The following is a 13,350-nucleotide window of genomic DNA, read 5'->3' as shown; positions in this document are numbered from 1 at the left end:
AAAGATTTTTCAGAAATCTCACTACAACTCGGGTGCCCTTAGTGGGCAAGGCTCTGCCCTCGACCCAGTTGGAGACGTAATCAACTGCCACAAGTATGTACATGTTCCCTCTAGACGATGGGAACAGGCCCATAATGTAAGGCCCTGTTACCGGTGCCTCACACTGGACGTTGGATTTACTTAGAAACACAGTTCTATAAATCAGAGTTAATTAAAACTTTTGTTTATAAACTATCATTTAATATTACATATTACTTCATAAACATGTCTTAAACAAACATTCATAGTCGTTTAAACATAAAACATAGTCTTTAAAACATCATAACATTTCCTTGAGATGCCAGTATCTTCAATTCCGTGCCATGTGTCCACATTAAACCTTACTTTACCTAATTCTACGTTTTAAAGAGCATTACGCCTTACTGCCTTGAGTATTATTAGAGCCCGGTTCCCTTTCTGCCTCGAGTATTATTAGGGCGCGGTTCCTTTTCTCGAGTATTATTAGGGCTCGGTTCCCTTTCTGCCTCGAGTATTATTAGGTCTCGGTTCACTTTCTGCCTCGAGTATTATTAGGGCCTGGTTCCCTTTCTTCCATACTACCATACGATACATGTCTATATATTCATAGTCATAACTTTCATACACACATACATCATTCATACATCATATATATATATATAGCAATCATATCTTTAAACTACCACCTGGCGGTACATGCAATATCCGAAGATCGTTCACACACTGTCAAGCATTCATTCGTACATAATTCATACAAGGCATACACTTACCCCTTAAGGTAAGTGTATTAACTAATCACATCATGTATGCCACAGCCCCGAATACATAACAAGGAACGGGGCTAGAAACTCACCTGAATGTGGTTACGTTCACCGTTTACGGTTATTCCTTTCTTTAGTTGTGCGTGAGTAACTGTATAACAATTACGCGTATCAATTAACTATCACTACCCATATCACGTTTCTAGTCTTTTTATAACCCTCAACGAAAGGGGGTCCGGGGGCAGCGCCCCTGGCAACCCCTAGCAGGGTCCAAGGTGCAGATCCCCGGGCAGGGGTTGAACTTTAATTCGTTATACAGTTCCTTAACGAATGGGACTCATTCGTTACTTCTTAACGAATGGACTTTATAACGAAGTGGCCTTTTTAACGAATTGAACCTTTATAATGAACTGGCTTTCATAACGAACTGGCCTTTATAACGAACTGGCCTTTATAACGAACTGGGGGTTCATTCGTCAGTTCTCTGTTAACGAATGGCTTAACGAACTGTTTCTAATTCGTTATCTCTTATTAACGAATGGGCATAACGAATTACTTGTTAATTCGTTGTGTCTCTGCTAACGAACTAGGGTTAGGTCAGAGAGTGTCAGAATCATTCTCTGACATTCGTTAACCTCGTACCACATCTCCGGCATCGTCATCTCCGAAAAACCGGGATCCCACCGAAAAAACAAGATCTAAGTTATTTTCCACCGTTTTTCGTCCCATTTGATCCAGGTCTGAGCTAGGGTGACCCCTAAGCTCATATTTTGATCGGTTAATACCTGATTCCACCCGGATCTCATGACCTTAATAGTTTAAGGGTGTCGGCTCGTCATTTCGCGACTAAATCTAGCGTGTTTGGATCCATACAATATCATACTATCATTACCTCGAGTCGAGAATCGATTCTTCTTCTCGGTTTTGGTTTAGAGAAAGAGAGAAATATGAGAGAGATCTTAAGTGTGTGTTTTGGGTGGTGTAGGGAATGGATGAGAAATAGGGTATTAGTGGATAATTAAGGTATTTATATTTTGAGTCATGGGGTTAAGCCCATGGTCTTTCTTTTTTCCTTAATAACCCAAGTCCATTACCCATATTACTTAACCCAACACAAGCCCGACTCATAATAACACATATTTTATTATTATTTTATTAACCGAAATGAGAAAACATGATGTTACACATAAAATCAATACCCCAAATGTCAAAAACCTTGCAAACTTGAATAGCATTTTGGGGCATCTCTTTTTGGGATGAGATGTTACCGACAGGCTGGCAAGGGTTACAACTTTTAACAAACGCGTTAGCATCTTTGAAAATCGAAGGCCAATAGAATCCTGAATTGAAGACCTTCTTAGCAGTAAGAAAAACACCATGATGACCTCCTGTCGGTCCCACATGATAGTGGCTCAAAATCCGACACCCCTCTTCAACATCTACGCATCTCCTCACCGGCTGATCAGCACCTATACGAAAAAGAAACGGGTCATCCCAAATGTAGAACTTTACGTCAGCAAATAATTTCTTCTTTTACTGGTGAGACATCCTCCTAGGTAGGGAACCATCGACGAGGAAATTCGCGATATCGGAAAACCACGAGTAACCGTCATCCTGGGCTCTAACAAACATGAGATTCTCTATCGGGAAATGTTCATTGATGTTGACTCCATCATCTCCAATCTCGGCTCTCTCAAGACGTGACAAGTGATCGACTGCCACATTCTCGCCCCCCCCCCCTTATCACGGATTTTTATATCAAACTCTTGAAGCAGCAGGATCCATAAGATAAGACGAGGCTAAGCGTCCTGCTTGCTTAAAAGATTGGAAGCATGATTCGTGTAGACAACTGTTTTGGACAGAACAAGATAGGACCTAAACTTATAATGCAAACATCACAACTAATAACTCTTTCTCGGTGGTGGTGTAATTCTCCTAAGCAGTGTTTAAGGTCCGGGTCGCATAGTAGATCGGGTGGAAGTGCTTCTCCTTCCGTTGTCCAAGCACTGCTCCTACGGCATAGTCGCTCGCGTCGCACATCAATTCGAATGGAAAAGACCATTCGGGAGCAATCATGATCGGGGCGTTAACGAGTTTGTCTTTTAGAAGATCAAACGCCTTGATACACTGTTCAGAGAAGACAAATGTAGCGTCTTTCTCTAGTAGCTTGGTCATCGGTCTCGCAATTTTTGAGAAATCTTTAATGAACCGGCGATAGAAACCAGCATGACCTAAGAAGCTACGGATGGATCTCGCAGAAGTGGGCGGGGAAGATTAGAAATGATTTCAATTTTAGCTCGATCGACCTCGATCCCCGCACTCGAGATCCTATGTCCTAGAACAATTCCATCGCATACCATGAAGTGACACTTCTCCCAGTTGAGGACTAGGTTAGTATATCGACGCAACGAGCCATCATCTTATCAAGGTTGGAGAGACAATAATCGAAAGAATTCCCGAAAACATAAAAGGCGTCCATGAAAATCTGTCGTGAAATATTGCCACCATACATCGCCGGAAAGTAGCTGGAGCGTTACAGAGTCCAAAGGGCATGCGTTTATAGAAAAACGTTCCGTAGGGGCAGGTGAATGTGGTTTTCTCCTGATCATCGGGAGAGATCGGGATTTGAAATTACCCTCCCTGAGTATTTTATGAGTACAGAATGAGGGATTAATCCCTTTGATGTCAATAATCTTCCAGGCTATCGTCTCCTTATGCGCTTTCAGCACCTTCAACAACTACAACTTCTCGACCTTCGTCAAGGCGACGCGATGATGACGGGTAGCTTCCTCTTCTCGTCCAAAAATGCATACTCCAGATGATCGGGTAGATCCTTAAGTTCTAAGGAGGCAGTAGGGTTCTCAACAGAAGGTCGGTCCCTCGGATCGTCTCGTACGATCTCAACAGCTGACTCTGAATCTAGGGGTGGTGACACGGTGTCATCCATCAATGGTTGAGTGGTCATGGAAACCATCTCGACCTCTGAAATCTCCCTATCTAGGATCTGTGGGTCCTAGGTAGGTCCTCCACAAATGTCAGTGAAAAACTCCTGCACATGTGATACGATGGTGTCAACGAAATACAGGGAGCCGTCTGCCGACTTGGGGTGCTTGAGTGACTGTCTTACGTCAAAGGTGACGTTATCATCCCCAACTTTCAGAATCAGTTTGCCCTCACGGACGTCGATCAACGCTTGTGCGTTGGCAAGGAATGGTCGGCCTAAAATGAGCTGGACACGATCATCCTTATTGATATCCAGAATGACAAAGTCCACCTGGAAGATGAACTTGTCGATACGAACAAGCATGTTCTCGGCCACCCCTCGCGGGTATTTCACGGAACGATCAGCAAGTCTGATGCTCATTCGGGTTGGCCTCGGTTCACCAATACCCAACTTACTGAACACAGAATACGGAATGAGATTGATGCTGGCCACAAGGTCGGCCAAAGCATGTCAAACCGTATCGTCACCTAAGATGCGGGGAATTGTGAAATTCCCAGGATCGGCCATCTTTTCAGGAAACTTGCTCTACAACACTACATAGCACCCAACACTCTACAGAATATAAGAGACCTCAGCTAGCTTCTCCTTATTGGAAATAATGTCCTTGAGGAATTTGACATATTTGGGCATCTGAGTAAGCACCTCAAGGAATGGAATGTTCAGGTGAAGCTGTTTGAGAAGTTCAAGGAACTTGGAGTTTTGCTTCTCGTCTCTGTCCGATCGGAGTCTCCCAGGATAAGGCAGTTTGGGTTTGAAGACTCTCAGAGGTGGGTTTGATGATGATGAAGGTATATCGGTCGGCTTCGTGCTCGCTGGAATAGTCTATTGGTGTGCCTCGGCCGGAGGAGGCTCCATCTGGATCTCCTCGTCCATCCGCTCCTCTTCATCAACCGTAGGTGTGACAACTCTCTAAGGACCAGCCTCTATTTCTCTTCTAGCATCGCTCCTAGTAGTCACCGCTTTGGCGAACCCTCTCAGATTTTACTCAGTATTACTTGGTAGTGAACCTGGTGCTCTCCCGGATAACTGGCTGGTAATCTCTCCGACGTGACGCTCAAGATTAGCTAGAGACGTGGCTTGGTTCTTCAGCATAGCATCGTGTTCCACAAATTTCGGCTCATTTGGCACTTGGTTTCTCTCATCTCGCTTCAGCAGCTCAGCCATCATCTCCTTCATTGAGGCTTTCTTCTCATCTCTCCCCACTTGTTCCGAACTCTCCTGATCTGAACTCCCCTGCCCGAATTGATTCTCTCGAAGCTGGTTTTGGTATTGAGCTTGGTAGCCACTAGCTTGTCCCCCTCGATAGTTATTCTGATTTCTCCAGCCAGTGTTCCCGCCGAAGGCGGGGTTTTGATATCTCAAGGGGTTGTTGATGAATTCATCCTCCTCCTGATTGCTACCCGGCTTAACAGGACAGTCAATGTGTCGTGACTCCCTCGGCAAACCTCACACTTCACGACTCTCTTAATGGTAAGATCTTTAACGAGTTTGTTCAAAGCATCAATATACGCCTGCATTCTAGTGTTCGAATCGACCTGAAGTACTCATCTCGATGATGTGGAAGAATTTCTGCCCCCGTGCCCCTCGTAGCTTGCTGCTAGATCATCAAAAAAGACGACACACTCATCAGGATCTTTATTCTTGAGGAGGTTCCCGTTAGCTGTCTGGTTAAAATCTCTCTCACGTGTTGTGTGGCTCCAATATAGAATTTCTCTATGAGCATCCACTTGTCTAAACCATGATGAGGACAACTAATAAGGAGTTCCTTCAATCTTTCTCAAACTTCCCCGAAAGACTCGTCGGGCCTCATGCGGAAGGAACAAATCTCCTCACGGAGACAAGCTGATTTAGATGGCGGAAAGAATTTGGTCATGAATTTCTCTTGAAGGCCTGCCCAAGTGGTGATGGATCTAGCAGGTAGTGACTTCAACCATTTGTAGGCTTTGCCGGCAAGTGAGAAGGAAAAAAGACGGAGATAGATGGCTTCATCGTTCATGTTGCCGATATTGAAAGTTTCGCAGATTTGAACAAACATGTCGATGTGGTTTGAAGGATCTTCTCTCTCTAGCCCTTGGAATTGGAGTGCGGTTTTGATGAGTTGCATGACGTGGGCAGGAATGGACAATTTGTCAGCGGCGGCACCGTTCGGAAAAGTGATGCTTGAATGAGGATTCGTTGTCGGCCTACCATAGTCAGCTACTACTCTTCTAGGAGATTGGTCACCCATGTTCCTATCCCTAGAAGATTCGGAAGAAGAAGAAGAAGAAGAAGAAGAATCAGAATCTGTCGGTGAAACAGAACGCTCTCTCTCGGGCTGGAGTTTCTCGTCAGACGTTTCAAGCTTCGTCATTCCTTGTGAGTGGGTATGACGCATACGACTATAAAGAAAAACTAAAATTAACTAAGCTAAAATTAAACTAAAAACAAATAAATGCAAATAAACAAGCAAAAAAGAAACAGGTAAGTCCCCAAACTTGGGTCGTTCTCGAATCGCCTCAAACTGTGTCCCCGGCAACGGCGCCAAAAACTTGATGTGCGAAAATATATATAAAATAAACACGAATCACAACTAAACTTTAAAAACCAAACAATCTATTCTAGTTCACACAAACGACAAGTGTACCAGTCGCGTTTAGCAAAGATAAGGAAAGTCTGGATATCGAACTCGAAGACACATGAGAACGACTCAGATTATAAACCCTAATCCAAGTTCTACCTAATAATATTTAATTGATTTTATTTTATTTTATTTTAATTAATTTAAAACTAACTTACTTAACTTAATGGAACTAACTAGAAAAATTAACGGCACTAACGGGGTTTTAACGAATATGGAGAAACAACTACCTAGGAAAGAATCCTCTTGACAGTTCAACGGTTAACGGAATTAACTAATCCTACGACACCGGGATCTTAAAATAATCCACTAAGGCTCATTAAAGTTCGCTAGATCACCTCTCGGTCTCACCAACTAACCCTCACAAATCTAAGAAGATTGAATAAATGCATCGGGAAAAAAATTACTAAGGTACCCTAATGACGCATCTCCTCTCGGAGTCAACGACACAAAACTCGCTTAAAATTGGTACTAACAATTCTAGGGATAAAGGGGTAACAATATTTAACTCGATCTAAGACACATATTTGCACGCAAAACTGCACAAGATCAAAACTCGCTCTCGCACAATTCTTACCTAACCGAATAAAGACGCGAGACAAACCGACTCCCTATTACCTCTCGGTCGCAAGGAAAGTGAACCTATTGAATTTTAATAATTAATCGCACTCAAAATTCTTATGATAGTACTAACCATGACAAGATAAAAAACACAAAGTGTATGACCTAAAAGTAGAACCATAACCGAACGACACACAATCAATCAATCAAAGTAATACGCGATATCAAAGACAATAATTATATAAAAACAATATTTTAACACACCAAAGATCTAATTATATAAAGCCTTTCAATAATAATAATACGTCATGTGATCAATTAAAACCAAATAAACCGTCAAACAACATCAATATTCATCTCAACCTAGGTAATGCAAATAGTTTAGCTACTCATAATAATAAAATAATCAAAACAAATTGTAGCAAAACTCGTCTCTAACGATCCTTGAATAAATAAAATAATGTTTTAAGTTTTAACAAGTAAAACCGAATAATAGACGAACCGAAGGATGCTCCTTTCTAAGACTTGCAAACTTGATGTTGCCTTCCTCTTTATTTTTTCCCCTCCTGCTACGTCCTTCTTCTTGTTCCGTTCCGAAGTACAAAAGGATGTTGGTTTAACTTTTTATATATTGTTTTGTTGTGTAGCTCCCACCAAACGTTGACCAAGAAAACAAAAAACAATAATAATTTGATTTCTTTTTTTCTCTGGCACACACAAAGGACCAGAATGTATTATTAGGCTTTTGTTTTTGTGAATTTTTTTTCTTGTGCTGCCGTATGCTAGCCTCTTCTTTGAGATTAGGGTTTTATTTTTTATATGTTATAATATATATATATAATACAAGTAAGGGTTTTCCCTAGTGGACTTGGGTCGGGCTTCAACTTGGTTCTTCAAGTTTTGATCAAAAAGGGCCTTTAAGTCTTGCGAAAACTCGGTTCTTTTTCTATTTAAGCCCGCAACCTATGAAAGATAATAAACTTTGTAAGATCATGTTAAAACAAGCTAAAACCATTATTTATTAGATAGTTAAGCAATAAAAAGATGATAAAAAGGTGCTGAAAACAACTGTGTTTTACAACACATCAGCTGAACTCACATGCATTGCTCCTCCTGCACCATAGTTTAAAGGGCAGGCTAATGCAGCTGCTGATGCCAAAATTGGTGAGGATGTACTTGAGGATTCTCAAAAATTAGTAGAAAAGAAACCAGATGAATATGCAAATAAAGTTGTTGAATAAGCTGCCCAATTGAAAGAGATGTTGAGAAAGAGAAGAGAAGCAAAAGACAAGGCTTTAGTCAGGAAACTCAGAGAAAAACCTGATGAAAACAAGTTCATTAAGGATGAGGAGACTAAAATCCAAGTTTCAGAAAGGTGGAAAAGGAAGGAAATTGGTACAAATCCTAGTTTTCTCAAACAACTGATGAATCAGAATACAGACAAGTAATTTCTTAAATTGCTAATGAACAACTAACACGGTTGTTTCACCAACAACTGTTGCAAGACCGGCAGTTTTCCAAACTGCTCATGATCATCAGAGACCAATAGTTGTTACCATTGTTGAAGCTTCTCAAACTATTGGTGCTCCACAAGAACTAACAATAATTTCAAAGACTGTTGAAGCACCTAAGGTTCCACAAGAACCAACATCTATTCCAAAAGACTATTGACATTAGTTTGAAGAGAAGAAAGTTTGTTATGCGAAAAAGGTAATGATGAAGACGATTCACCACCATCTCCCCCTGCTAAAAAGTTCAAACCCAAGAATATGAAAGATCTCATTTCACGTCAAGAAAGTGAGGTTGCAAAGGCTTTAACAGAAGCTGCTCAAAATCATGTCTATGAAGAAGTTGCAAGAGTTTATCAAAATGAGCTTTTAAAGACTAGAGATCTTGAACAAGAAGCATATGAAAGAAGCTTGGTGATGCTCGGGTATAAATCATGTATATATTTGTATTATTTTGTAGTTTTTTATTGGAATATTGAATTTTAATAATCCCTATTAAACGGTATTGGCTGATAATAATCCCTATTCATTTTATCACCACTGGCGGTCCCAAATTCAAAAAAGTTGGCCCCCAATGGTCCCCCGTTAAAAAGGACTTAACGACGTTATACTTTTTTCCGAATTTCAAACTAACTTTTTAGGGCTATTAATCGGAAGGAAGATACAAGTCGAATGATATAAAACTTATCTCCAAGCAATGATCTAAACGACTTGATTTTAGTAATTGTAAGTTCAAACACCCGAATTGAAGCATTGGTTCGTCATTTTGAAGCACTGTTTCGAACTAAGTTTTACACCAATCGACTCATATCCTCCTAACGATCAAAAGCCCTAAAACATTGGTTTGAAATTCAGAAAAAAAATATAACGCCATTAAGTCATATTTAACGGGGACCATTGAGGGCCAACTTTTTTGAATTTGGGACCGTCAGTGGCGATAAAATGAATAAGGATTATTATCGGCCAATACCATTCAATAGGAATTATTAAAATCAAATATTCTTTTTTTATTCAGTTAATTGTTAGAACTACGATACTTTAAACGTGGTTTTGTATTTCAGATCATTGAGCATTAAAGATACTAATTGGAGATATTTACGAGCATGCTTTGGTGTCTCGGGAAGATCGGGTTCAACAGCGTGATTCGGGGTTATAATAATAATAATAATAATAATAATAATAATAATAATAATAATAAGGGACAATTCCCAAAATAGTCCCATAGAGGAGAGAGATTCCCAAAATAGTCCAAGACTTTTTAAAATTCCCAAACTAGTCCAAGGAAACCTATCTGCAGCGTGACATTGGTATTCGTGACGTGAGATTTGAGTAGCCAATCACAATCTGACACGTGTAAAGGAACGTGAAAGTCTCAACGAAATATGTTTTCGCCGAGAGTTTTCAACCCAAAATCATTTTACAAGAAATTCATCTCCTCCGACGCATTTCAGGTGAATTTCATCTTTTTTTGCATAAAAAGAAGAGTTGTCAGAAAAGATGGTTTTTAGATGAAAATCATCTTTTTTTGCATAAAAAGAATAGTTTTCTATAAAACTTTTTTGAAAATCATATCCACCACCACCACCACCACCCACCGCCATCATCAACCACCACCACCCACCACCATCATCAACCACCACCACCCACCGCCATCATCCACCACCACCACCCACTGCCATCATCCACCACCACCACCCACCACCATCATCCACCACCACCACCCACCGCCATCATTGGGAAATTATTTTTTTTAAACGTTTTTGAAAATCATCTAACAAGACTAAATTCATTGGAAAAGTATCGTTTTTTCGTAAGTTTTTTGAAATTTCTCTTAGGAGACGAAATTCACCTGAGATGCGTCGGAGGAGATGAATTTCATGTAAAATGATTTTGGGTTGAAAACTCTCGGCGAAAACAGATTTCGTTGAAACTTTCACGTTCCTTTACACGTGTCAGATTGTGATTGGCTACTCAAATCTCACGTCACGAATACCAATGTCACGCTGCAGATAGGTTTTCTTGGACTAGTTTGGGAATTTTAAGAAGTCTTGGACTATTTTGAGAATCTCTCTCCTTTATGGGACTATTTTGGAAATTTTCCCTAATAATAATAATAAGATGATGATGATGATGATGATGATGATGATGATGTACGTGACATATGCTTGAATCAAATATGTGATTAATAAATTGAATTGAAGTGAATGTTGTGTATTTAGTTATTTTGTTCATAAACCCTTCGGACTATGGATGGATTTTAGCAACCTTCAGTTAGATGGGCCATTGGACTACATTAAGTAAGATGCATAATTAAGAGTTCATTAGCCTCACGTGAAAGAAAATATGGACCGTAAATAGCCCACAACCAAATGGAGAGTGCAACTTAATAACTTGAGATATAGCATCTTTGGGGCGCAAGAGGGGACGAAAAGGAGGGTGAAAGATCAGCAGCGCTAAACTGCTAGTTTGCACGCCGATCAAATCAGAGAAGGAATCCATCTCGCTACATGCTATCTTTATTATTGTGGTCGGCTAAATTCTCCTCCGAATCATTCCTGGGTGTAGGGTTTGTATGACTTCAGTTTTTGTTCATGTTATGTATTGATTAATATTTGGTTGTTTAATTTATAATCTATGCAACTTGATGTTTAGTATTGTTAGTTCAATCATCTGGTCTAGGTTTATTTCAATCAAGAAGTTTAGTTTGACAGCTACAGTAATACTTGTTTGCGTATGGTTTGTTGATTATTCTTGAATCAATGAAGCACATAATTGCCCTTATATGAGTCATGGTGGCAGGGACCATTTGATAACCAACCAGTGTCGTGTGTTAGCGATTGTTAATGCCTACGATTAGGATTTATTAGTAACCATATTTGTCAATTAATAATTATTATTGTTCAATAACGTGAATGGGCTGAATGATTGGTTGCTTGAACCTGAGGTGTGATTATGTTCTCATTAATTGATAAAATCGTTTTAAGTTTTACCTGTTTCAATCAAAACCTGCTAGTGTGATCAACACTCATTCGACAAAACTTCATAATTGTTTCATTATAATTGTTTTGTAAATTATTAAATAAACGAACACGCATATGACATTGACCACATGCTCCTGTGGATTCGATACCTGACTTACCTTGTCTATAGGTAAAATTAGATTTCTGCATGATCGGTACGACACAATCATCACTTGGCTGTTTCTGAAAGGCAAACTGTCACACCCCAAAAATCTTAATTTAACAGCGGAAGACTTAATCAACTAATTTGGGCGGTGACAGACGTTGTTTAGCCACCAGTATTTACACACAACATATTCACATACAAGTTGGACTTTTATTCTTTATAAAATGTTACAAATCACACGTGTCAGAGTACACGGTTTATTTAAAATACAAGTCCAACATTCAGGTATTACACCTGTTTTCCCACATCATCTCCACGAAGCATCCATTTTTCATTTACCTGAAAAACACGTTTAAAATGCACGTCATCACAATGGTTGGTGAGTTCTCAAATTTTAAAACTTATATTTTGAAACAAATATTTTCTTGGTTCATATATACCACTTCGTCATGGCCCAAAGTCAACGTTCGTTGAAATAGCAAAAATAACATTTAATGACTTACAGTTGTAACGATATTTAAAAGCAAAAAGCCATTTGTTAAAATATTTATTCATCCTTATTGGCATGAAATCAAAAGTCACATTGAAACCAGCCTTTGTTCCACGAAACCCATTAGACCCCTTTCCCTTAAAGAAAGTGTCGTTTTAACACAATTTTTCTTTGTTAATACAAAACCAGTAATTACACAAAGTCCCACTTTATTTATCTCAAAACCTCTTTGTCCATACTGGACCAAAGTTAACACAATACCATTTGTATAAGACCAAGGTCTACTTTCTTTTCACACATGAAAGTTAATTTAAAATTATCCTCGGTCCTTTACTACGACGGATGAATTGACCCCCGTCCCCCATTCGCTTTAATAACGAAAGTGTCAGAAATTCAAAATTTTTATTTTTCTAACAAATGTGATAGTTATAAACTAGCTAAGAATATAACAAATGTATGACTCCATTAAACCTATAATCAAAGCGTACAATAATTCAAAATATTGATCATTTACCCCATCGGCGCGACCGTTGATGATAGGGTGTCACCCCGATAGATCTACAAATATTTCTATGCCTGTTAACAGTTAAAGATTATAAGGTTGCTGTAATTTTCTCGATTTTTGCCCTCGGCAGCCCGATCATGTTATTCAAAGTCGGTCAAATTTAAAGTCATTCCAATACCACAATTATAAAAATAAAACGTATTTTAGACCCAAACGTGTTTTCCCCCAAAACATTTATAAATCATTAAAAACATTTAAAATGGTGGGAATTTCTCAGAAACTCACATTTAGCAGTATTATGTCGGTAAACGCCCAAACACTCGTGTCCTATTAATATAGTACACCTTTTAATAATCCATTCATATTTATAATCTAAGTTGTTCATCCGACTTAAAGTTTTCACACAAACGTTTTATTTTTTAAAAACGTTTATTTTCATTATTTTATTATTTTTGTGTTCAAACGACCCACTGGCGACCTTTGGTTCGATTAAGTCAAAATTGTTTGTTCTCACACAGGCACGCAAGATTCTAGCATATTGCAAACACCTAATTATCTAACTATTTATTCCTTTGCACATAAAACACTTAATAATTAAACAAGTTTATACACATAGATATTGCTATTAATTATTTAATAATACTTATATTAATTAACGATTATTTATTTTTATCAAACTGAAGTTTAATATAACTTTATTACTGAAATTATACATAACTTTATTCCAAGTTTTATAAACTTTATGTTTTTAAACTATTTT

The sequence above is a fragment of the Bidens hawaiensis genome, unplaced genomic scaffold (genome assembly GCF_021521415.1).
Source record: "Bidens hawaiensis isolate Kalapana, Puna unplaced genomic scaffold, B.hawaiensis_p1.1 tig00036788_1, whole genome shotgun sequence".
Classification (NCBI taxonomy): Eukaryota; Viridiplantae; Streptophyta; class Magnoliopsida; order Asterales; family Asteraceae; genus Bidens; species Bidens hawaiensis.
Note: the sequence above shows the minus strand (reverse complement) of the source record.